The 27,451-nt window shown below is 36.4% G+C and overlaps 1 long non-coding RNA gene across 1 annotated transcript; it reads right to left on the bottom strand.

Annotated features, from left to right (window-relative positions):
* Window positions 1–9,067: 9,067 nt before the first annotated feature.
* LOC121107730 lies at window positions 9,068–15,166 on the bottom strand. Its single transcript, XR_005842111.1, has 3 exons — window positions 15,027–15,166; window positions 10,135–10,368; window positions 9,068–9,432 (listed from the first exon to the last, which is right to left on the bottom strand). It is a non-coding gene; the product is annotated as an uncharacterized LOC121107730 (long non-coding RNA).
* Window positions 15,167–27,451: the final 12,285 nt, after the last annotated feature.

The raw sequence follows: 27,451 nt of genomic DNA, 5'->3' as shown, positions 1-27,451 counted from the left end.
TTTTTAAAACTTGCTGACTGCTAAGTATTTCTTGACAAACGGTTCTTCACCCATGTAAAAAGTATTTCTCATTGACAGAAGTTACTAATCTCTTCCCTTAAGGTTCTGCTCTGCTATATTTTAGTGAGTTAAAATTCATTCAAAACTGACTAAACTTTTTCAAGACAAGTCATTAATGGAGCCAAACTTTGTTTTTTTGTAAGAGTTTCTTACATCATACTGTGTGACAGCAGAAATGGCTTCAGTCTTAGCTGTGTACCTGTGTTAAAAAGGCATTTACTTCCATCTCTTCTCTTACTGATCTATTGAAACAATTTAACCTGACCGTTGAAACTGGCCTGATATTTTTTGAAGTAATTGACTATTTTATATGCATTACAAGGGCTATTCTGAAAGTAACACCTATTTTATTGAATTGGCCCATGATTTCAGAGGCAAATGTTGGTGATATGGCAGAAGAGGATGAACCTTCCCTCAATATTCCATAAATTTATATATGTATATGTATATGTATATGTATATGTATATGTATATGTATATGTATATGTATATGTATATGTATATGTATATAGAGAGAGAGGCAGAGAGGCAGTCTTGCTAAATGGCTCTGATGTGGAAGTGCATATGAAGCAAAGCTGTGTCATTGAATTGCACCATGAGGGAAAAAAAAAAAAAAAAAAAAAAAAAAAACAACACTAATTTACATTCACTGATACTTGCTGAGACAAAATATTGGAGGTGAGCATAGTGAGGTGGTGGATGCTATGTTTCAGCAGTGGCAATAGTGACAGTAAGTCACCTGTGCTTGTGCAGAGTTTGATGAACATGACATTAAGGTTTATGACCATCTCTGGTGACAATGCATAGCTAATGGTAGTGACTATGTTGAAAAATAGTGTTTTATAGCTGTGAATATGCTGTATCAAATGGTATTATGTTGCTCTTTGTACATGTTGTAGTTTCCATGGAAATAAAAAGAAGGCATTACTTTCAGAGCAACCTATGTAATTTTGCAAGTTTTTGTTGTTTGTTTTTGTTTTGTTTTGTTTTGTTTTCCTTTTTTTTTTCAGTTTTATCATTGTGATAGTACTTATCATACCCAAAAGTTAAGAGATATTGTTATTTATTTGTTTGACTTTTTTTCTTCTTCTTCTGCCTTATTTCTGGGACAACTGTATGTGAGAAGTAGATACATATATAGCATACTTTATGGACACATCAAGTTTCTCTTCAACAGATGTTACTTGAATGTTCTCAAGTCAGTTAAAAAGATATCCAGCAATAAACAATTGCCTGTTCATTTCAGAAAAAGCAAACAATGTGTCTCTCTCCAATTCCCAGAAAAAAATGTGATACTTTAAAAACTATTTTTGAATGAATCCATAATGATTTTCAGTACTCCACTGAGCCTAAGTGCTGGAAGCTTGGAAATGAAGTTGAATTGACTGGACTTAGTTTTTCCCATGACCTCAGTTTCAACTAATAGGCTAAAGAATATTTTTGAGATGAATACAAGCCTGACCTTATGTCACATATAAATAGCATATTATTAAGTTTTGTGACAGGTTTCAATTCAGTATGTTTCTGTTCTAGAACCAGAAATCTAAATTCAAATATCTACATAGGTTGCTCCAAAATTAATGTCTCCTATTTATTTCCATGGAAACTACAACGGACACAAAAGGTACAAAAATACTGTTTATTAAAGGAGATTCTCAATTACAAAATACTGTTATTCAACATAATCACCACCATTAGGTATCCCTTTTCAGTACTACCTATATATGTATAGATAGTATATATATGTATATTATATGTTAAGCCATTTTTATACCATTATCTTATATTCTGGTGGAGCTTGAGTGACTCTAGTCAAACATACCTTTGATCTATGAAGTTTACATAGTGGTTATGCTTTTGACTGATCGAAAACTATTGGCTCAGAGTTGAAAAACAAGGTAGTTTATCATTTCCAGTAGTAACAATTCCCCATCCCTACAGGATGATCATGGGGTTTGTCCACAGGGCCTCCACTCTCCTCCATCCTGTGTGTTTATTTATTTATTTATTTATTTATTTATTTATTTCCCTTAAAGTCAGCATACCAGATTCCCCAAATGTTTGCTAACAGCAAAGGCTGCAGGTCACATTACTTAGGGAACTACCATGGAATGGATTATCCACCACACTCCACCCTGGAGTTTTACCTTCTTTCAAGAGGTACACATTTCATTGGGTTACCCCCAGTAAATATTCCATAGATGGCTGTGTTAGATGGTTATGTAAGTATTATCAATGTGCAAGGCTTATCTAAACTCCTACTATAGCTGCTGTACATGATCAGCTGGTGCAATTTAAGACAGGTCAGAGTATAACAACTGGCCTCCAGATTTACTCCAGTGGATCACTATTGTTATGTAGGTTGAGTATTATATCTACTTAAGCTAAGTCCCCTATCTCAGACCCTAAGATATCCCAAATGGCTCTAGCCACCTTCTCTTCAGTAAATAAATCCTGACCTCCAGTGCCTCTACTGAGCAGGGACTTGATTTAGCATTTAATAACTATATAAAAACTAGTGCCTGCTATGATGATATGGAATGACTGAGATAATTGCACAGGATCAATACATATGACATGATCTTCTGAAGAACCATGACCTTCTAGAATTAGAGGTCAGGTAGAAAAGAGGACATATTTGGAACCACAGACAAGAGTCAAGAGAACTGTGTTCATAAAGTTAACTATTTCACAAAAATCTGTTCTGAGTATTAGTTACTGTTTTGGAGACAGTTCTACTGGTTACATGTTTTTTAATTAAGAAATCTCATGTTTAAACCTGTCCAAAATTTGGCACCAAATGTCTAATTTTGCATCTGGGTTGCAGCAGCGCCCCCCCGCCCCCCAGTGATACAACCTGGGGGATAAAAGGATAGAGCATAGCCCTACAGAAGAGAACTTGGTGGTACTGGAGGATGGCGAGCTGGACATGAGGCAGCAATGTGTCTTCCCAGCTCATAAAGCCAGACACATCAAAAGAAGTGTGGTCAGCAGGCCGAGTGAGGTGATCCTGCCCCTTTGCTCTTTGTCGGTGAGACCTTAACGGGAGTACTTTGTCCAGATATGGAGTCCTTAGTACAGGAGAGACATAGACCTGTTGGAACACGTCCATAGGAGGGCAACAAAAAGGATCCAAGGAATGGAATATCTCCCCTATGAAGACAGGCTGAGAAAGCTGGGGCTGTTCAGCCTGAGAAAGAGAAGGCTCCAGGGATACCTGACAATGGCTTTTCTCTATCTGAAGGGAGGCTGTAAGAAAGAAGAGTACAGCATCTTCAGCAGGGTCTGTTGTGATAGGACAAGGAGAAATGGTTTCAGACTAGAAGAGAAGAGATATAGACAACATTTTCAATAAAGGTAGTAAAGCACTGGAACAGGTTGACCACAGAGGTGGTGGTGGATGCCCCATCTCTGGAGACATTCAAAGTCAGGCTGTGCCAGGCTCTGAGCAACCTGATCTAGCTGAGATGCCCTTGTTCACTGCAGAGGAATGGACATGGTGACCTTTAAAGGTCCCTTCTAACTGAAACAATTGTGATTCTACATATGACTAGTAATATTATGCTGCTAACTAAATGCTATATTCTCCTTTTTGAGGACTAGCCTGAGGACTATCTAAAGAGACTTCAGGGCATTGAGGTGGTCAGTTGATGAAGCAGGAGTACAGGTGGTGTTTTTTTCTATCCTCTCAGTGTTAGTGACGGATACTGAAAGGACCAGGAAAACCCATCTCATAAATACAAGGCTGAGAGTTTGGTGCAATTGCAGGAATTTATTATTATTATTATTATTATTATCATCTTTATCATAGGGAGGTTTACTCAGTGTCGGACCTCATAACTGCTGGTGGGTCTCACCTAAATTTAGTTTAAAACCTAAATTATACCAAAATATTTTATATGTACTTTAGGAACATCTAATAAATATATCATACACATGTTTTTCATTCAAAACACACTGTAACAATTTGCAGCTTTCAAAAGATACTGAAAGAATAATCTTGAATTCTTACAAGGCTTTTTTATTATTAGGTTTAATGACATTTGTAAAACGCAGCACTTTAATATATTGTACATTCAGTTCTGTTGGATAAATTATAATTAGTAGGCTATCTTGTTTACATTAGGTCAAAATCAGCATGTTGAGACTATTAATAGGCAATTTGTTCACACAATTATTATTATTATACACCTCACAGGAAAATTAAATTTGGTTATTACAACTTGTCTATTTCTAGGTCGGTTTCTAAAATTAAATTTCAATAGCTGTTTTAGTACAACTCAGATAATACATAGATCAGGTACACTCAAATTAATTAGAATATTTATTGTAGTACATAATGCTGAATGTGGTTATTATGACCCTAGTCAGTCCAAGTTGGCTTTCAATTTGGACTAATACAGCACAAAATTTATTTAAAATATATTTATTTACAATGACCACCCTACTGCCTTTATTCCCTCTATTTTCTTTATTCCTTTTTCTTATGGACACTTCACTAGCTTGATCCTGTTAACCAGTTTTTCATCTTACAGGTTTTTAATACTTCAAACTGTATGGTTTCTGGAATAAGACCTAAAAAACTTTTAAGTTTTTTAACTTTTTTTCAAGAACAATGACTCTCAGGGTTAGAATAGAAATTTACAGAAAGTTTTAGTAGTGCCACCTACAGTTAATATATCCAGACCCCTATGAGCGCTACGTTATCAGAATAAAGCCCCTCAGTGAAGGATCTACTTTAAAAGGAGGGGGTCAGAGAGACTGGATTGCAAAACCTACAACTGTAAGTATATATTTAGATGTTATGAGCTTTTCTTCATTTTTCTCTAATAGCTCTGAGATGTATTATAGGACACAAATAATTTAAATATCATGTTTTCTTTATGTTTGTAGTAGCCATTTACATGCATATAAATTGTATGCTATTGAAGAGCATGAAGTTATCTAGACCCTTCAAAATATTAAATGTTTGTTCCCGCCTTACTAATGTACAACATCAAATTGTCTTCATGAATAGAATAAAGTATGATCAGAAGTTTATTCTCAAATAAGCTCAATAATGTTTCATTCTGGAATGAATGAATGACAGGTAGTATGAATTTCACTTCTATACTAGAGCATAATATTAGTACTTTTTGTCTTAACCCACTAGCCACTGCTATGTTTTTGTTTGTTTGTTTTTAAGATTGTCCAGTCGTGTGGAAGGTATTTTTATTTATTTATTTATTTATTTATTTATTTTCAGTCATAGTAATGAAGTGTAAGCAATAGGAACTGAAGTGGAAAACAAAGTGCATTGGGATTAGTATAATCACTGATAAAAAGTAGCAAGATCAGCACCAAAAGAAGGACATTTCTGTTTTCTGAAACATGGAAGTGGAAACATATGTATAAATTTATGCGCACAAAATGCAGTGAGTCACAGTGAGACCATGAGAAAAATTCTTAAAGGCTTCCAGGAATCATGGTCTGCCCTTACTCCATTTAAATAAGATTTAGCGATAAACCAATGTTCTGATGAGAATCAGCATTGTGTGTTTGGTCACTTTTTTTTTTCAGGGGAAACATGTTTGACTTCTGTGTATTTTATTGTTCTTTGAGTTTGTTTGTTTCAGTCAATAATGCAAAAGATCTTGGGCAAAATAACCTATTCCATAATCTTTCTGTAAAAAATAAATTATCCAGTAATTAACATTTAATATACCCACTGTTCAATGTGATTGCAAAATTATTAGCTAGATGAAGCAAATTTAAAATTTTGCCCTTTCTTTTCTACTAAAATCTTATTTTTGATATCTAAAAGAACTGAAATAATGATTAGTAATGACTTATGTACAAAATTCAGATTTGTTACTGAGAACATTTTCCCTGATCTTTAATAACTATTGCTAGTTTCTGTTATTTATGTAACTAATACATAATGGTCTAAACTACTCATACAAATAATAAAATATTTTTATAATTCATTATTTAAAAAATATATATCTTCAAATTCTTGAGCATAATTTTCCAATTTTATCTACCTCAAATACTTTGCTGTCAGTCTTCAAAAAAGTTTCCTTGAGCTTTCAAATATTTCTGTGCAAAATAATAGAAAATTGCCATAACATTATGATCAGCAAATATAATATATACATGTATTTTTTTCTTTCAAATATTTCACATTTAATTAGTGTGATAAGCCAGGTGTTTTTAAATAAGTCTATGTATGAGCAAATAGAATTTACCAATGGATGAAAATAGAAGTCTGAGAAGAGAATAAGAGTATACTGGAAAATTAATAATAGCCTTTTTACATGATTAAATTATTCTCAATTTGATACAGCCTGATTAAATCATTTAAGATTTGATACAATCTGATAAAATTTATTTATGATTTCTCTTAAAAATATTTCCTTGTATTTTTTTTTTTTTTTTCCCCAATTTCTAGGTGTTCTGTGGGAAAAGTTAGAGCATAAAGCCAAAGAACTGTGTTCACAATAAGTTGCTACATTAAGCTTAAAAAACAAAAATGGAATGATAAACTGCATCTGAGCTAAGTGCAGGGTTGTAGTGATGGAATCTATTGTTGTAACATCTCACAGTGATAAACAAAGTGATAATCAGGATACATAGTGAGCACACAGTGAACCAGATTTTCAAAGAGGAGAGGGGATAAAAGAAAATATATGTTTTAGATTTACTAACAGAAAAAAGAATGATTGCAAATATTCATCAAGTGTATTAATAGTTTAGATCTTCTCTAGCTGTAAAGATGTCAGTGAATAATTTAACTTTAGTAATAAGGAAAAAAATTACCTGGATATATTTTAACTAAGAACATTTTATCTGAGATTTTATTGTCTTTGCCTTTCTCTTATATGTTACTATAGCATAGTGAGCTAGACTAGCCACTCCACAATTTCTATTTAGAAAATTGTTGTATCCTGCTTTGTTGTCTGTAAACCTTCCATGTTTTCTGGAATCAATCACATGATTCTTGCTAAGATAAAATGACTATCAAGTACTATGCAATATTCAATAAAACTATACATTATAGTGTATGATCACACAAAATAAGTATTTTCTAGTACATATTAGAAAGGCAGTATAATACTTCTGTGGTCTTAGTCATCTCAGGGAAAAACAAACAAACAAAAAAACAAAAAAAGACAACATAATCATAACCCTCCTGACTTAATCCAAATTAACTGAATCCAAAAAATTGTAATTCTCATTCTCCATCATATTTGTTTGTACAATCGAGTTACAATAATAAATGCAGACTGTGTCTAAAAAGTAGTCTAGCATGCTTAATGAAAATGAAGATGTGGCACTCTAGGCTGTTCTGTACACAACTGAATTCAGCTTTTGACTTCAGTTACTCGTCACAAGTCATTCTTCTTAGACTCTTTTGCAAAAAGATCAAGCTAAACAGACCATTGTTAAATGTGTTTTGTTTGTTTGTTTTTATTATAAAGTACACTGAAAATAGCCAAAAATAGCACATAGGTGGTTTTACTGTTAGATTTAAAAGAGTAAGAAATCCCACCAGTTCTGGAAAGAGGTGAAAATCAGCCTTAGTACTGAGGCTATCTGAACACCACTACTCTATTGTCTGATATTTAAACTCATGTCACTGATGGTTTCTGAGAAGACATAGTCATGAAAAAAAAGTATTAAACTGGAGTGGAACTTATACCTTTCCAGATGTCTGATGCCCAAGACTACATTAGGAATGCTAGCATGTTCAGGTTGGTGATTGTTCCCCTCTATTCAGCATTGGTCAGGCCTCATCTGGAATACTAAGTATGGTTCTGGGCTCTCCAGTACAAGGGCAACAGGGGCATGCTGGAGAGAACCTAGCACAGGGGAATTAAGGTGATGAAGGAACTGGAACACCTTTCCTTTGAGAAAAGGCTGGGACTGTTCAGCTGGCAGAAGAGACGGTTCACAGAGAATCACAGAATCACAGATTGTTAGGGATTGGAAGGGACCTGTAAAGATCATCTAGTCCAATCCCCCTGACGGGGCAGAATCACCTAGATTAGGTTACACAGGAACACCTCCAGGTGGGTTTTGAATGTCTCCAGAGAAGGAGACCCCACAACCTCTCTGGGCAGCCTGTTCCAGCGTTCTGTTACCCTTACTGAGAAGAAGTTTCTTTCTCATATTTATGAGGAACCTCCTATATTCCAGCTTGCATTCATTGCCTCTTGTCCTATCATTGGATGTCACTGAGAAGAGCCTGGCTTCATCCTCACATGGAGGATCTCATGAGTGTTATGTAAAGACCTACAGGGAGAGTGTGATAAAGATAGAGCCAAGCTCTTGTCAGTTGTTCCCAGTGCTAGGTCAAGAGACAATGGACACAAAATGAAACACAGGAAATTCCATCTGAACACCATGAACCATTACTTCTAGGCATTTTCCTACTCTTTCTGTTCCCAGAGCTTTTCTTAAAGTTGCTACAGAAATGTAAGCATATACAGAAATTATACTCTAGATTAATTATTTCTACATTCTCCACATTTTATTTGTATTTAATCCTGTAAAGAAATCTTTCTGATGTGATACTATTTTGGAGGTAGAACAGTTTTTGCTACCTAACAGTGATTTCTGGTACTTAAATAAAGTTGTTACTTCACATTTGAGTAAGATAAAGCAAGGGAGACCTGAGAAAATGTACTTCAAATTCCATGTCCAGGCTACAAAGTTGGAAAGGCACACAGAAGAGGGAGTATAATGCCTTAAAAGACAATTAGGGAACTGTATGTATATCTTGCTTGGGAAAGTTCATTCTTTACTGTCATTCATTACTTCACATTGGCATCCAGATGATCAGCCACTCCCAGGAAAACAGTGTTCATTACATGTAATGGCTTCTTGGGAACACAAACACCATCACTCTGTGTAAGCACTACTCCACAACTAAACATTAGCATTCTATCACCATTATTTTCATTTAAAATCCAGAACACATCATCATATAAACCTCTATAAGGAAAATGAACTCCATTCCAGCCAAAACTGTGACGTTGTTTCAGCGTTAAAGAAAGGAAAAGGTGTTATCGTGCATTAATTAGAATTTCACATATTTTTATTTGTGCCCATTGCTGCTTTTCCTTTAACTGGGCACTACTAAAAAGCAGCTGTCTACCACTTCTTCATTTCTTCAGATAATGTATTTATTCATTTTAATAAGATCTCCTGTGAGAATTCTCCAGGCTAAACAGGCTCTCAGCTTCTTCTCCTACAAGATGTACTATAGTCTTTTAATCATCTCATTGGCTTTTTGATGGACTTGCTTTTGTAAGTTCATCACAGAACTGGACACAGTACTTCAGGCGTGGCCCCAACTCTCACTACAGAAGAAAAATTACCTCCCTTGACCTGTTGGCAATGCAGCAGATCATTATCAGAATGTGGAATGAGTCAATCAAAATTAACTGCAGCTCTCATACATCAATTAGAAAAAAATATCATTCATTGACATGTGTTGATGATTGAGAAAAAACTCACTACTCACAAGTCAGATTCTCCCTGGCAAACTAATTGACAGTATACATGCTTTTCATGAGTTGGACCAGCTGCCCGAAGACAAAACTGTAGCATTTTCATATACTGGTGTGCAAAGGAGGTGGACAAAGATATGCTCAGAATGTAGGTGAATACATGTTTTGGGGTACTGTGAGACTCTAAAGTGCAACTGGAGCAAGACTGTTTACTAGTCAACAAGTACAGGACTTTATCACCAGATACTACAAGATGAACCAAACTGCAGAGGGATCTAAATAAACTGGAGCATTGGGCCTGAAGTGGCAGCTGAATGACAGGAAGTTCAAGAAAGTAAAATGCCAAATTCTGCATCTGGGATGGAATAATCCCAGACACAGACTGGGAGATAGATAACTAGAGAACAGCTCAGCAGCAAGTGATCTGCAGGTGCTATTTGACAACAGGCTCAACATGAGTCAGCAGTGTGCTCTAGCAACCACAAGGGCAAACCATGTTTTGGGATGCATTAAACTTAGCACAATCAGATGGTCAAAAGAAGTGATTCTCCTGGTACACTTAGTGTTGGTGCAACCTCACCTTGACTACTGCGTGCATTTCTGGGCTCCACATATTAAAAGGATGATAATGTTCTTGAAAGCATCCAGAGAAGGGCAAGAAGGCTGATAAAAGGGCTGGAAAACATGTCCTGTGAGGAGAGGATGAAGACATGTGGGCTGTCTAGTCTAGAAGAACAAAGACTGATGCATCCTCATTGCTCTCTGCAGCTTCCTGAGGAGAGGTAGCAGAAAGAGAAGTTCTAGTCTCTTCTTCCTGGTAAGGACAGATAAGAATGAAACAAAGCTGCACCACTAGGTTCAGATTGGATATTAGGAAAAATTATTTATTGTGAGGATTGTCAAACAATTGAATAGGCTTCTTAGAGAGGTGGTTGATGTCCCATGCCATGTCACTGTTCAAGAGGTATCTGGAAAATGTCCTCAGAAATATGCACTACATGGTCTTTGATGTTAGGAAGGTCCCTTCCAACTTTCTCTTTTCCTTTCCTCTCCCTTCTTTCCTTTCCTTTCCTTCCCTTGTATTTTTCCTTTCCTTTTTCCTTTTCCCGTCCTCTTCTCTTTCCCGACATCCTTGTCCCTTCTTCTACCCCTCCCATAGCTACAAATCAGCAAGGTGATAGTTAAATGAGATTGATCAGATTTTTCAAACTATTTCAGGAGAATCCAATTTCCTCTGTTATTCATGCTATTGTCAGAACTTTATTTATTCTGCTTTCTTCTCCATTCCTTTGCCCACAGTGTTTTTTACATACATCTTTTTTTTTTTTGGAGAAACAATTTTTTAAGCAACAGTTTTCATCATCTTCACACTGCCAACATTTTCTTCTCTCTTGACAAATCACCTGTTCTCTATAACTTTTTAAAATATGTGTCTCAAATTCTCTATTACTGTTGATTAATAATAAATTAGATTGGATTTAGGACGAATATTACTTATCAGATTCAGCTTTTGCTTTCAGTTTCTTGTTCAAAAAGGATGGTCTAGATGTGTTATTTGAAGGTCTACAAGTAGGTAAATTATTATTCCAATTATTGTTACTTTTGTGAATACAAATAACACACAAACTTATGTTCTTGGGTTTTCTTTTCTGTTTGTTTTTGTTGTTGTTTTTTCCATTCCCCCCTCCCCCCCAGGTTAAAAATATCTTCAAATATCTTCAAAAATATCTTTGTTGTGGTGAGATGGGTGTCAGCTTCTTCTCTCATGTAACTAGCAATAGTACTAGAGGGAAGGCCCCATCTAGAGTACTGTGTCCAGGTATGGAGCCCCTAGTACAAGAAAGACAGAGAGCTGTTGGAGAGGGTCCAGAGGAGGGCCATGAAAATGATCAGGGGGCTGGAGCACCTCCCCTACTAAGACAGGCTGACAGAGCTGGGCTTATTCAGCCTGGAGAAGCGAAGGCTGCGGCGTGACCTCATTGCAGCCTTTCAGTACCTGAAGGGAGCCTATAAACAAGAAGGGAGTAAACTCTTTGAAAGGGTAGATAACAGCAGGACAAAGGGGAATGGTTTTAAGTTGAAAGAGGGAAGGTTTAGGTTGGATGTTAGGGGGAAGTTCTTTACCAGGAGAGTGGTGAGGTGCTGGAATGGGCTGCCTAGAGAGATTGTAGATGCCCTGTCCCTGGAGGTGTTCAAGGCCAGGTTGGATGGGGCCCTGGGCAACCTGGTCTAGTAAATGGGGAGGTTGGTGGCCCTGCCTGGCAGGGGGATGGGAGATTCATGATCCTTGAGGTCCCTTCCAGCCCAGGCCATTCTGTGATTCTGTGAATGGCCTCAAGCCTATCAGTCTCACCTCAGTGCCAGGGAAGATTATGGAATGGATAATCTCAGGAACCATCATGGACCAACTAAAGGTCAACCAGGGGATCAGGCTCAGTCAGCATGGGTTTACGAATGGTAGATCCTGTCTGACAAACCTGATTTCATTCTATGACAAGGTGACCCGCTTAGTGGATGAGGGTCAGGCTGTCGATGTGGTCTACCTGGACTTCAGTAAGGCCTTTGACACTGTCCTCCTTAACATTCTCATGGAGAAGCTGGCTGCCCATGGTCTGGATGGGTGAAGCACTGGCTGGATGGCCGGGCCCAAAGAGTCATGGTCAATGGAGTAGAATACAGTTGGCAGCCGGTCATGAGTGGTGTCCCCCAAGGCTTGGTGCTGGGGCCTCTTCTGTTTAACATCTTCATTGATGATCTTGATGAGGGGATTGAGTGCACCCTCAGTAAATTTGCAGATGACACCAACTTGGAAGGGAGTGTTCAGAGGGACCTGGATAGACTGGATTGATGGGCCAAGGTTAACGGCATGAGTTTCAATAGGGCCAAGTGTCGGGTCCTGCATTTTGGTCACGACAACCACAGGCAACCCTACAGGCTTGGGGAGGTGTGGCTGGAAAGCTGCCTGATGGAAGGGGACCTTGGTGTACTGATCGACATTTGGCTGAATATGAGCCAGCAGTGTGCCCAGGTGGTCAAGAAGGCCAATAGCATCCTGGCTTGTATCAGGAATGGTCTGGTGAGCAGGACTAGGGAAGTCATCCTGCCCCTGTACTCGGCTTTGGTGAGGTCTCACCTCAAGTACTGTGTTCAGTGTTGAGCACCTCAGTACAAGAAGGACATGGAGGTACTGGAGCAGGTGCAGAGAAGGGCAACGAGGCTAGTTAAGGGCTTGGAAAATCAGCCCTATGAGGAGAGGCTGAGGGAACTGGGGCTGTTTAGTCTGGGGAAGACGAGGCTGAGGGGAGACCTTATTACTCTCTTCCAGTACCTGAAAGATGCTTACAGTGAGAGCGGGGTAGGTCTCTTCTGACTGGTGACAGGTGACAGGACAAGGGCAAATGGCCTCAAGTTGCACCAAGGTAAGTTTAGGTTGGACGTTAGGAAACACTTCTTTACAGAAAGGGTGGTTAAGCACTGGAATAGGCTCCCCAGAGAGGTGGTTGAGTCACCATCTCTGGATGTGTTTAAGAGCCGTTTGGATGTGGTGCTCGGAGACATGATTTAGCAGAGGGTTGTTAGAGTTAGGTTACTATGGTTAGGCTGTGGTTGGACTTGATGATCTTTGAGGTCCTTTCCAACCTGAGTAATTCTATGATTCTGTGCCAGGGGAGCTTCAGGTTGGACAGTAGGAAATACTTATCTGAGAGAGTGATCAGGCACTGGAATGGGCTGCCTAGGGGAATGGTGGAGTCACCATCCCTTTGTGGTGTTGAAGAAATGTATAGATGTTGTTCTGAGGGACATAGTTTAGTGGGAAATATTGGTGATAGGTGGATGGTTGGACTGGATGATCTTAGAGGTTTTTTCCAGCCTTGGTGATTCTATGATTCTAAAATGTTTCCAAGTATTTGTTACTTTTGCTGAGTTTTTTGTTTTGCTTTGTTTTGTTTTTGTTTGTTTATGTGTTTTTTTTTTCTCACATAGTTTTCTTTTTTTTTTTTTTCCTCAACTCCTGTGTTTGTCTTAAATTGTGGATGTTTTAAATTCATTTTCTAAGCCTGGTATTCTGCAGTTCTACACAACATAGATCATTTCTGTAGATTTTTTTATTATTTTTATTTTTTAAAATGCCGAACTCACCAGTTTGTGAGGTTTACTGTGAATTATTCTTTCTTGCTAAACAGTAATTATTTTGTTATTCCTCTTTTTTCTCATTCCATCATGATCCTATATTTGCCTTTGGTGCTGGAAGCATGCATGAGCTAGTAATGGAACCTTAGCTCTAGAGAAAACAGCAGGTTTTTTTTTTTTTTTTTTTTTTTTTTTGTGACCTGCAAAGGGGATACATGGTGTTTGTGGCTCCATTTTGAATAAATTGCTTTGGTAGAATATATTTAGCTTTTGCTGTTTGCTACAGTTTTGCTTTATTCACATAACATTAAGCTTATGCTTAACTCACATGCAGAATGAAACAGTTGATATGAGGAACGTGGGCTGTATCTGTGCATTTGATAGTGTATTTTTCATCAGAGTAGTATAATGTTATGAGCTGGCAAGGAAGTAACAGCAATCATTAGCTTAAATAAAGGGGAAATTTTTAAACTTGAAGACAAAATTCTGAATCTTCAAGTCAAACACTATGTTCATGTTAAAATAGAGATGTTAAAGTCTTCATTGGAATTACTTCAAAAGTAAATGCCCTAATAAAAATGTTATAATTTATGATAAAAGGTGAAATTAATCAGATTCAACAGTTTTATTATTTCTGAATTTGTCCAGAAAAGAAGATGGAAATATTTGGGGACATTTGAAAATAGAAAAATAAGACCATCTGCTACAGGAGGCATGCCATTGTGCAGAGCAATGGGAGAATAGCTTTAAGGGACATTCAAAAGAATTTCTACACTGAACTAACGACTCACAAAGAAAAAACTCATAGGATTTAAACAATGGGGAATGTGTGCAAAGTTAGACTCAGGAGAGGAAGGAGTGAAAGTTATGTTTCTTCCCTGATGGTGGACTTAGAGATTCATTATATTGGATTCTAGTTCATTTTTTGTTTCTTCCACATCTTCCCTTAAGACATTTTCCATGTGTCAGTGGATGTTTTTGTGTTTGTATCAAATCAAAATTAAAAAGCAGCATCTCTTGGAGTTGTTATTTAAGTAGTATAAACTATACGCAAAAAAATGTCACTAGTTTTCCACAGTTTCTGCCTAATTGAGTAAAATGATAAAAATAGAAGTTAAGTAGTTAAATGAATGCAGATTTTAATCTCAGTGATTTCTATGTTACCTGATGCTACCAAGGAAAATGGGCTAATACATGAATAGAAGTAGCCTTTTCAGTATCATTCTGACCAGTATGTCAAACTTTCTAATGTCCTTCCAAGCAACATCACAACTGAAATGCGCTGCAATCCATCAGTAAGCTTTACAAAAATAAATAAATGTGTTTAATATTTCAGAATACCTTGCTGTTGTAGTACAAGACAGGAATTTCATGGCATAGTAACCGCCTTCTCATGAGCCATCAGGTCAGTTCAGGGCCCCAGTTTCTGTATTTTAGTGACAGAATCTATTAGCAAGAAGGAGAAGTGGCACTGGCTTTTGTTGCCGTGGAAACCTATGTTGCCAAACAACAGACTGGGTATGTTCTAGCAGCTTAAACTTTCAGGCTGCTAAGAAACTGACTGTAATGACAGCAGAAACAATACCTTTGCTGGATGTTTTCCTGATAGCAAAACAAGATAATATTTTGTATATTTTTCCACCACCATCAACACTCTTTCCCATTTACTTTGTCTTATGCTTGTTGATAGCATTAGCTACAATTAATCTGAACTCTAAATCCTGCTCTAAGTCTCTTCCTTCAGGTGCTTAATGCTTTCTTAATGCCCTTCCTGATAGTTCTATTTCCTCACGTGGTATTCTGTACAGTGGTGAATTTTGGTTAGATGGATGAAAGGAACAAGGGACTAATTTTTTTGTTTAATTTTGTTGATTTAATCTGTTTGTATTTTCTCTGTTTGTGGTTGCTATGCTTTTAAAACATTTGTAATAATAATAATAAGATAACTGGGTGGGATTAGGTACCTCTAGCTACGGGGCAAATTTAAGGATAAATACAGCTGTTCCTGTAATTGGCATTCCTATAAAGGCTACCTCAGGTGTGCTGGAGCATTAAACAAGACTGTCTGGAGCAGATGGTGCAGAGTTTCTCTCTGATCCAAGACACACTATTATCTACAGACACACAGGTGGGAGTCCTCTGATCAAATGTAGATGCCTGAATTTAAACTAGTTGCTCTAAGTTCTCTTCATTGCCGGTGAAAAGAAATAGACACTGTTAGAAAAAAATTATTTCCATCTAATGTAGACTAATAAACTAGAAAAGATGAACTATACCTTATGCGTTCCCATTTCTCTCCAGTGGCTATAAAAGAAACTTAGTTCCTAGTTCAGGAATTGCCTAAAAGTGGATGAGATTAATACACTTTGAAAGGTTTTTGGAATATCCAGTTCTCATTGTCCTGACCATTTATTTTTGGACTACCCAGGCCTGTGTTTGAGCTTCCTAGTTAGGAACTCAATATATAAGTTAATATGTTTTCAGTGTAGGTATCTGCATGTGAGCTGTGTGTGTAAGCACTTACTCTAAATAACGGAGACATAGGACTTGGTACAGTTGTCAACCTGTAGGCACTCACTCCCCTTTCACTCTCGCTAATGCAACAGAAACCTTTACACAACATTGGTAGAGATGCTGCCAGAGCAATGGAGGACCTCTACAACGATGATCCAGCTGAATGCCAAGTAATATGCCTAGTAGAAAATATTGAGCAAAAGAAGACATTGATAATGTTTCCTACTAGAACAGGAACATACCTACAAAGGTATTCATTAAGATTTAGTGTAGAAAGCAACACAGAAAGCACCTCATCCTTTCCAAAGTCTGATCATGCTTTGAGAAGAGCACAACCTCTGAAGAGAAATGTTGCTCCTATGGCTGCTAATCTGTAAATGAGGGTAAGGAGAGGTGGACCCCACATCCACCCCTTCTGGTAGCTCATGTGCATTGCTTGCACCTGAGCTCCCTGGGTTAGCCACACCTTCTCACCTGGTGCTCAGTTACTGGCTCAGGACATGACCTAGCAATTCCCATACAGAGAATATCTAAAATGAAGTGAAATTATGACATTGTGCATATTATGACATATATTGTTTCCTCTAGAAAGATGCTTAGCTGACCAGTAGTAGATATGCATGTACAAGTAAACAATACATATATGTATCTTTACTTTCTCAGTGTTCTATTGCAGTCCTCTGACAACTGACAAAAAGGATAAAACAGTGTAATTCAGGCTAAGGTAAAAATAAAATTATAGTGTTTAAGGGTTAAATTTATCATTATTTCTTGTTGGGAACAATTTTATCCAAATAGATTTGGTGATAGTGTTTAGATAGAAGGTGAAGGAACCCTTCACAATAAATTACAAATGCAGAACATTAATGGCTTAGCTAGGAGTCTATATTCCAGAACAGTGGTACAATCAGCTGCTGCTAAAATCAAGGAAAGTGCAAAAACTGCATATGGTAGAATCAGACCCGAAAGAACTGTCATGTCCTCTATTTCTGCTGCTTGGTTATGGAATACTTTATTTTTACTTGATTGAGAGTGAGTCATATTTGGTGTACATTTGCTGAAACTGGTTTTGTTATTTCCTATTAATTGGTAAACTGTATGAATTTGTCTTTCATGGTTGTACAAAAGTTACAGCAATGCACATTAACTATACATTACTACAGAAACTGTTTTTGTCAGAGGACAGTGAGGAACAAGCTGGGTTAGTTCTGTGCATTCAGCGTACCCCCAGGTGAATTTTATTTTCTTATTTAGTTTCTGTGCAATACCTGGGCTATTTATTTTACTTCCAGCAACCTTGGAACCTCAGCTGATGTAAATTTGCAGAGATCTGTTGATTTCACTGGCATTGTATTAATTTACATGGGCTTAAAGTAGCTCCAGAGTTGTAGGAAGTGACTGTATAGAACCAGATACCTTCAGTGTATTCAGGATATCAGAATTTTATGTCAAAGATATGGATGCAACTTCCTCCTTTGGGAGAAAGACTCACCAAGTATTCACAGTGTAGCACACATATTTTAAAAATGTGCTGTCAGAAGTATTGCACTTAGTCTCCCTGGGTTTAGAGTACCCACATTTACATTTTTTTTTCCTTTTCAGTCAATGATTATATAGTTTTTTTAGAGCTAATTGTGGTTTTTTTTCTTCTTCTTCTTTTTCTTTCTTTTTCTCACCTAGAAGTATTCTAGTTTATTTATTTTTATATCCCAGTTTACTTCTTTAATCTCATTTGGCTATTTGATTCTATAAGACAAACACCTGCTTGTAAGCATCTTCACTGCTTCTGAGAAGAATTGAATCTAAAATCAAAAGTAAAAAAGGTCATAGTTTCAGATTTATTTTTAGAATGGCAAACAGAGAGGATTCTACTTTATGAGAATACCAGTCATAGATCGTTGATATCTCAGATTTTCTCATTCAGTTGCTATAGTTGCTAAAACACACACTTTGGAGCTGTAATGAATCTCATAATCCTCTTCCCTAAAATTACAGACAGAAAACTATAGCATTCACCTAAGAACTCAAAGTTGTTGTTGTTTTTTTCCTATTAAAATGCTTTTAACTTCCATAAAAATAAATAATAAAAAAGTGGTTAAGCCTATAGATGCAGAAAGTTACCAAAACCATTCTCAATTTATGTATTTTAATATAAAAATATAAAATACTGGTAAAATTCAGTAAGGAGATATTCTTTCTCTAATCCTTGAATGTCAATGGCAAGGAAGTCAATATGAATTACTGAAAGTATTTAAAAGTTAAAAATAAATAAAAAAAACCTCACTAAGGTAACATAAAACAATGCACAATAAAAATAAGAATAATTTACACTTAAAAATATTTCCATGAAAATCTAATCAATTTGCTGGCACTTGTTGATTTTGTTTAATTTTTAAGCAAGGAAAGGTAGGAAGGAGGGCACAAAGGCAGGCAGGCAGGAAGTACTCTTTTGTACACTAACCTTGGAAGAATTAGGTTGTTTTTACATTCACAGAAAACATATTTTTACTATTTTTTTAACTATCTCAACTTGACATTATGCTAGTCATGTTTTTAACCTAGGCTATAATACAAGAGAGTTTAATAGGTCATAGTTATTAATATATGGCAATTACAGAATTCAGGACTGTTAACAAATCTTTTTAGGTGCACATTTTCTCTGCCATGAAAACTGGGAGTTTTGCACTCTTGATGAATGGACAAAGATCAAGGATTCTGTATTTTTCAGTATAGCACAAAAATGTTATGGGTAGGTGTAATACAAAAATCATAGTTTTACTACATAGAACAGAAAAAAAGCTATTGAACTCTAATGTTTTTCTGTCACTTTTTGTAACTCACTAAGGACAATATTAAAAAGAAAAAGTGAAGGTAGATGAAATAGAATGAGACAGAGCCTCTTAAATGACTTTTTTATTATGTGCTTATTCATGGATGGAGACAGTAGAATTCTTTTCAGTGAATGATAAACAACTTATTAAATAAACACAACATATATATCTCTCTGTTAGCAATGAACTTTGTGAGCTATTTTCATTCATACTTATAAACAAAAATAAGTAATTCATAATTTTGGATGCAATTTTTAATTTTTGTCTCAACAAAAGGACAAAAAAAAAGTAAATTCAAGATTATTTTGAACTGGAAGATGTAGTAGAAACTAGGGATGGGAAACAGAAAGAATTCAGAACCTCATTGGTAACTGAAGACAAAAGAAAAAGAAATAATAAAATAAGAATGGTAAATTTGATAGAATATCCAACAGAAGAGAAGAATGAAAATAAGTACTAGTGTTGTATTAGAAAACAAATAAGCTATAAAAGTGTTCCTTCCTACTGCCTTAATTATATTTTTTAACAAAAATCTCTGATGATCAATCCGACAAAACAAATTGAAATCTTTTTAGTTTTTCACTGCACCTAAAAAGTATAACACTAAGGAGAAAAACTTTCTGTAAAATGATACAAAAATACAGCATAAAAATACAGCAACCACAGGGACTTGAAGAATGAAGGCAGTCTCAGTCAAAACAAGTATGGTTCTCAAGAATCTTGCATGGTAAGAAACTAAGGAACCAGTTCTTTATTATTTACTTTTATAGCATATTTCTGTCACAACTTAAAGCTTTGCCATCCTTCTTTGAATCATTTCGACTGGGTGTATTTATCCATGCACTAACGGGCTCTCCAAGCAGTATATATACAGCTGAAATGATAAAGCATTTATTGGAATACATCAAAAACATAGATAGGTTTTATGATCAACTTATTAGGTTAAACATCAGTATGCTCACTACACCTGAGAAGGAGCTAAAAAACGTTTCCTGCCCAAACAAGCATCAGTGTGGAAGAAAAGGATCAGCCTCTGCTGCTCCCCTGAATGTTGTTAAGTTTTTCTTTGTTGCTGCTCTCACTCTTACTCAACACCAGTGATATCAGCAACATTAAAAACATCGACCAGTTCCTTGTTGTTTTGAGTTTGTTTTTTTTGTTTGTTTTAATTACAGCTAAGATCTTGTTTCTCATCTTGATCTTTTCAGCTACTAACGTTCCCTATATCTATAACTGAAACCCTGCCTATAATTTCACCTTTCATATCCTTCATGGCTCTACTGCCTCTGCTTTCTCAGAGGTTTTTCTCACAGCTTAGCAATTTCCTCAAAAGTCTGAATGAAGCTTGCTGAGATATTCTGGAGCCGGGCCAGGGGTTATTATAATATAGATGGCTGAGCTGGGGGAGGCAGGAAAGGAAACAGCAGAGCTTGGTGAGAACAGCTTAGAAGGGGGAATTTCCATGGCTGTCGTGGACACATGCAGTTGAACTGATTACACAGCAGCTTGGCTTCAGCCCACTTGGCTGTGGTGCCTAAGTTAGGTGCCTAATTACTGGAAGCTTCTATCCTGCCAGGAGAGACAGAGAAGCTTCTCCAGGCAGAGAATTAGAACATAATGGGATAAATAAATATCTGTAGATGCCATTCGCTCTTCTAACTATCTCTCCCCAGAGGGGAGGTTTTCAGCAACTGAAGTTTAGAAAGGAATTAAGTAAAGAAACCATCCGTACTGTTGAAGCCAGGTATTTACTCCCAATAATATCTTAATGAAATAAATATCTTTATAAAAAAAAGTATTTATTTTACTGATAAATTATTGATCTTCATCATCTTACTCATTTTTTTCTTTTCTTTTCTTCCTTTTTTTTTTTTTTTTTAATCTTGACCAGCTTTAAAGTCATTCAGAAACCTTACAGAAGAAGTACTTTATAAATGCATCCATATTATTTTTAACAAGGCTAAAACACACTGTGATTGCTCTGGGCTGAGAAACCAACACTATTGTTGACATTTTGTAAGGCACAGAGCTGACCCAAGGTATCTGAGAAGCACGGGCATGGTCAAGAGGGGAGTAAAAGGCTAGAAACACAGACTTAAGACTGTTCATTTTTGTTTTAACCCTGGCAATCAGCTCAGTACCACAGAGCTGATCACTCACTTCCCACGCAATGGGATGGGGATAAGAATCTTAAAGATAAAAAAGAAAAATCATAGGTCAAGATTAATAGGCGAAGGAAAAGGTGTATGAGCAAACAAAGTAAAGCAAGGAATTCATTTGCTACTTCCCATCAATGGGCACATGATCTATCATTTCTGGGAAAGCAGAGCTCATCACATATAATGGTTAAGTGAGAAGATAAACATCACACCTCTGATTTTCCCCTCCTCCTCCTTCTTTCCCAGAGCTTTTATTACTACCTGCAACACCATGTAGTATGGGATCCTTCAGTCAGTCCAGCTGAGCTGTTCTTGGTGTGTCCCCTCTTAGCTTCTCTTTCACCACCAACCTCCTCATTGGCAGTTCAGTATGAGAAACAGAAAAGGCCTGGAGCATGCAAGCACTGCTCAACAAATATCAGTGTACTACCAACACTGTTTCCCAAATTCAAAATGCAGCACCATGCAAGCTACTGAGAAGAAAACTACACCCCAAACCAGTACAGACTGAAAATTATTTCCAGGTCCAGAACTAGGGGCTTTGGAACGTCAAACTTACAGTTTTGGTACTAAGATGTAATGGATACTGACAACACAGGTGAACAATGTTGCTTAGAGAAGATCTTGATAAGTAATCACAACTTACACACACACACACAAAATCATTTATGGTAGCAAGGATATTTAACTATCAGCCTCAGATTTATTTTTGGAACTTTCTGAACTGCTTCTAACTAGCAACTCACTGTGGCTTAGAAGCACTTGGAATAAACCATGTCTTTCATCCCAGCAAAAGACAAAACCCAGACAAACCCCATGTGCAAATTGTGGAATACCTGCTTGGTGTTCCAAGGATGGTTGTAGCAAGCAGGAGGAGGTTGGCCCAGTGCTGCCTGCACCCATGAGTCCATGAGTGGCCCATCTGGTGCATTTTTCACCATTTACTTAAGGAAGTAAAGGATATAGTGCATACAGGAATTTCCTTCTATTTTGTGTATGTCTTGGAGGAAGATGTATCATGCTTAATCCCCATTACTTCTTTGCAGGCCTCTGGTTGTTTCAAATGCCAGGACAGAGCCCCCATGGGCAACAGCTTGGGTATACTCAGGGAAGGATGGCTACCCTGAGGATGCTCTGTTTGTTGTTTCTTCCTTTTGATCATGTGGACCACATACACGTCTCCTTTTCCCCTTCCTTGTCTCATCAGTTGTTTCTTTTTTGCTTTTTTTTATTTTTGTTTATTCTTTTACTACCTCAGGGAAACCTAAAATTTTGTTAAAAATTAGTTCTGAATGGATCAAAGCTACCCTGCTTTGGCTGAGCTCTGGCACAAATCATACCTGAGCCTGCTTTGCTACAGCCAGGCTTCTTCTGGATCACAGAACTGCCTTGTTTAACCTTGGCTGCCCCCACCTAGCTATGTTAAAATCAGTTTTTTAAAGCCTCTGCTGAGTTTTTGTTTATAAGCTTCATTTATTGCTGAACAGGCATACTCTTTGTAAATCTTAGTCATGAAAATGGTCTGAATGATTGTAATTGCAAGTAAAAATTATGCGAATGAGTAAGGTTTGCAGGATCAGACCATTAATTAATAAATGTCAGTAACGTACTTGTGATGAAAGATGCTGTGGGAGTACAACATATTCTAATTAAAACATTAGATTTATTTCTGCAGTTTAGTCATGGACAGTATAAAAAGTCAGTATTTCCAGAACCTTAGAAACTTGGTATATTTTTTTCACATAAACTTTAAATTATATGGAAAATTTCCATTCCATATGTTAAGCACAGGTAAAGCAAAATTTCAAAAAAGAGTTAACTAATGGCTTAAGATTGCCTGAAGGAAATGTATATTCATTCTATCATTTTATACTGCAATTTACTGTACACTGTGCCAAAAACCACTTATTTCTGACTCATAGGAGATTCAAAGTAGTGATCGGTGCCATAAAAGCCCTAAAAATTAGTAAAAGTAAAAATCTTTCTATCCAATGAAATATTTGTTAATGATAGATTTTTTTAGTGAAAAATTATCTTAAGGATGAAGTAATCACATCTGATTTCTAATATATGCACTTAACTACTGAAACACAAAGAAGGGAAAAGAAACATCAAAAACTACTTTTTTTTTTTCCCCTCTTGTTCTTGGTAGCAGTTCCTCAGGTGTGAATTCTGCATGTGCTGGCATAAAAACTGAAAGTAAGAGCACCGTGGTTTATGTGTTCCCCCTGGATAAAAAATAAAATGTTACTTTGTCACAAAATCACAGCATTTGCAAAATATTAGGTTTGGTGAAATACTCAGATTCCCAGAAGAGTATTTTAAGTGCATTTGCAAAATATGCTTTCCTCTTCTCTCTCAGCATTAGGAAGAGAGATTGTCAGATTAGTAAAAGAGAAGGAGGAGGAGTACTGTACACTTTTTTTTTTTTTTTTTTTTCTGATGCTAAGAAATTACTACTCTTTTTGTTTGTTTGTTTGTTTGTTTTATTTTTTTGGTGACTGGAAAAGTAGTTTGTTTAAACAATATTTTAGAAACTTCCTTTATATCTAAAGCAGCACATTATAACGTATATCTTTGTAGAGCAGTTCTCCAATTTATACATTTTTATCATCATTTTCTATTTTTCCTTTCTTTTTCCTATTTTAAATAATCAGATCTCTGAAGCTCACACTGGGTAGCACCTACTCCATGAATAGTGACACCACTATCAGCAGGTCTATTTTAGGAATGAAGTGCCTCTTAAGAATCTAAGCTGAAGAATGTTATTATTTTTACTATTTATTTATTTATTTTAAGGAGAAAAATAGTATCTGCATGCCAGGTGGAGTTTTAGAATCTTTCATGGCTTTATTCTACATTTCTCATTATACAAGCATAGTTCCCATGGTAACTGTGACATCACTTGGCACACATGCTACCTCAGAAAAACAGAACAATTCAATAAAGAAACACTTATTCACCATTGTGCAATGTGGATTGATTTACTTATATCCTAATTATGTTTCCTAAAAACAAGTAACTACTTCAGTTTTCATTGTCAGCATGACCACTTGCCTGTCAGAATTAACATTTTTGCTCCCAGTTCATTGCTGATCCAACTGTTCTTCTCCATCCACTTATAAATCTTGACACTGCACAACTACTGTAGAAAAAAGTAAACCTCCTACTCTACCTCTGCTATCTCTTCCTGCGTGTTCAAGTTCTCTATTGGAGATTTTCTATTGTAATAAGTAAGAAAAATAATTTATGCAGTCATCTTAGAGGTGATTTGCTTAGAGATGGTTTTGCTAAGAACATTTGCTTTAAAATTATTTCCATATATCTATTTATTTGCTTGCAAGATAATTTATATTATATCATGCAAAAGGCAACCACTTTTGGTGTGCACGTCTTCTATTTATGTTATACTCACAAATTCAGTACATATAGTACCAAGAAGTAAAACATTAAAGATCTGTAAGCAAGGGCAGATGTTATCCAATGGTCAGCTTTTCCTTTTTTTTTTTTTTTTTTTTTTTTCCCCCCTCCTTCTTCCTGATTTTGAAGTTCAGTGTATTTTCATTTAATTTCTCCTTTTCAAACTGGAATCTCTCCTGAGTACCCATCTCAGTTCTTTGGAATTTTAAAATCCTCTTTCCTCCTTTCCTAACAATTAATTATTATCACCTATTATCTATGCCTAACCTTGAAACAATTCTCATGACTCCTTTTTCTTAATTTCTTGTTGCTGTGTGAGACTCTGCTTTTTGATAAAACAAGAAAATCCTTCTGTACTTTTGATTTATAATTTCTCTAGTGATTATTCAAATTCTGACTTTATTTTACTAAATAAAGTTGGGAGTATATTAGGATATGTTTGTACTTGCCAATGTGGAACAGAAGTAGTGGGGCTATTTGACTGTGTTAACCTTCAGAACTCAAGCAAAAAAGGATATATTTTTCTTCAAACTTACACCAAGACACACATTTTCTAAAGATTTAAACCGCAGTCTTGGATCATTAAATCGGACACACGTGCTTACAAACAATGTAATCCTTAACAACTCTGCACCTATTCCACTACTGTCTCCTTAAGATAAATGCTATTTAAATTCATTTATTCCCTGGGAAATGATTTTCTGATCTATCAAGGTAAATAGGTACTGAGGGATGTAAAAATTAATCAAGAAAAAGGAAATGAGGTCTTTTTTATGTTGCATTCTATCAAAGAAGTCTCTCATTATTACAGCAGACTAAAGTGAAGTCAAGTGGCCACAGATAAGCAAAGGAACAGAACTTAGAAGCAATGAGAAAAGGACTTGCCTGGATAGCTCTTTAAGAAAATGTAAGAGAGGATATTCTCTTGTGGAAGACTGAATTTCACAAACATAAATGACAAAACACTCTGCAGAATGATCTTTTCTGCTTGTTTTACATATTGGAATTGATAAGGAAATTGACTCAAAAAACCTGCAAGGGAAGCTTATTAGCTTTTCAGAGATCTTCAGGTACATTGAAATTCTTCCATCTTAGCACAGCTCAGTTTTCCAAAACTGTCACTTACTCAAATTTGTTTAAATCTGTATATAAAGATGCACTAGTAAATGTCCTGTCAGATCCTGCTTCCTGATTATTGCAAAGCCTTTACATTGCACTTAAGTTTTAGAAAAGGTAAGGACTTCATTTTAAAAGCTTTTATTTCCCTTGACATTTTTTTTTTTTTTTATATGTTTGTTTAAGTTGGAAGACAACCTAAAAGGTCATATAGTCCAACTTCCTGCAATTAACAGAGACACCTACAACTAGATCAGGTTGCTCAGAGCCTGATCCAGCCTGGCTTTGTATGTCTCCAGGGATGAGGCATCCACAACCTCTCTGGGCAACCTGTTCCAGTGCCTCACCACTCTTATTTTAAAAAATTTCCTTATACCCAGTTTAAGTTTCTCTCTTTTAATTTGAAATCATTTCTTCTTGTCCTGTCACAGCAGACTCTGATAAAGAATCTGTCCCCTTTCTTTCTTATAGTCCCCTTTTGACACTTGAAAGACCACTCTCAGGTCTCCCCAGAACCTTCTCTTCCCCAGGTTGAACAGCCCCAGCTCTTTCAGCCTGTTTTCCATAGTTAAAAACAATTGGACATCTTTTACAGTTTCAGAGGGAAGTTTATACGAATATTGTCTGTTAAAACACTCTTTGTTTTGCTGTTTAATTGCTTGTATTTCACAATTCTTATTTGTTACCTTTCATTCTGGAGAGAAATTACACCTAAACAGACAGCACCCCAATCTTCAGAGAAACATTTCACCTCAGAATTGAGGTGAAAAGAAAGTTGAAGTGGAGGTACCTTAAGACTTTCATTACTTTCAAAGGTCTTCAAATCTGTAATGCATACTTAAAGAAAAAGGATTTGCCTTTAAGAGGTTTTGCTACTGAAATTCCTGGTCATGCACTCATGTGCCTGTAGTGGCACTTTCTTTTCAAATAAAAAGATCCATTTGTTATTTAGGAGCACTGCTTAACTCTGGTGTTATTAATCCTACTATACATGCTGACAATTGACAGCATGACTCTGTCACAGACACTGAATATTGTGATATTTATTTTTTCCTCTGCTTCTAGCACTGGGACCTGCAGATTCTTGCATCTTATGAGAGGATTTAACCAGGGAATGTGCCTGTGAGATCTATTCAGCCTGGCTAGCAGTAGACCCATAAATGTGTGTCTCTACAACCACTATGTAATGGACAAGGTAATAGGATGCTGACCCCATGACTATTCTGTCACTCTAATCCACCATAAATCTGTACTGCAGTTGAAAGAAACAGTTTGATTCCCATATCCACACAGAGTAGGAGCATTCTTCCAACCAGACGGCCAAAGAAATATATCATGTTACTGATCTCCTGCAAAACTGTTTTGTTTTGTTTTTGTCTTTTGGTTTTCTTTTCTGTATGTTTGCTTGCCTTAATCACATAAGGTAGATCAACTGCAATTGCTTTGTGAAAGCTTGTGCTCATAAATGGGAATGTGTGGCTGGGTGCAAGGAGAATGGTGTGACCATCCTTATGGATAGTAGAATGTATTTGTCAATTAAAAATGTCTAGGTGCTTTTACCCTCTCCGTGACCTGGAAAGGCAGGACTTCTAATTGTCATCCCATAGACTGTATGAAGTCACATCTCTTTAACATAAATCACTGTTTATATTCATCAAAAGATTAGTGAGAGCAATTAAAAGAGTACTCAGTAACACTGTCCTCCTTAAGCTTCTATCATCCAAGA

The sequence above is a fragment of the Gallus gallus genome, chromosome 1, assembly GCF_016699485.2.
Source record: "Gallus gallus isolate bGalGal1 chromosome 1, bGalGal1.mat.broiler.GRCg7b, whole genome shotgun sequence".
In the NCBI taxonomy this organism is placed as follows: Eukaryota; Metazoa; Chordata; class Aves; order Galliformes; family Phasianidae; genus Gallus; species Gallus gallus.
This window is presented reverse-complemented; position numbering and strand designations above follow the sequence as displayed.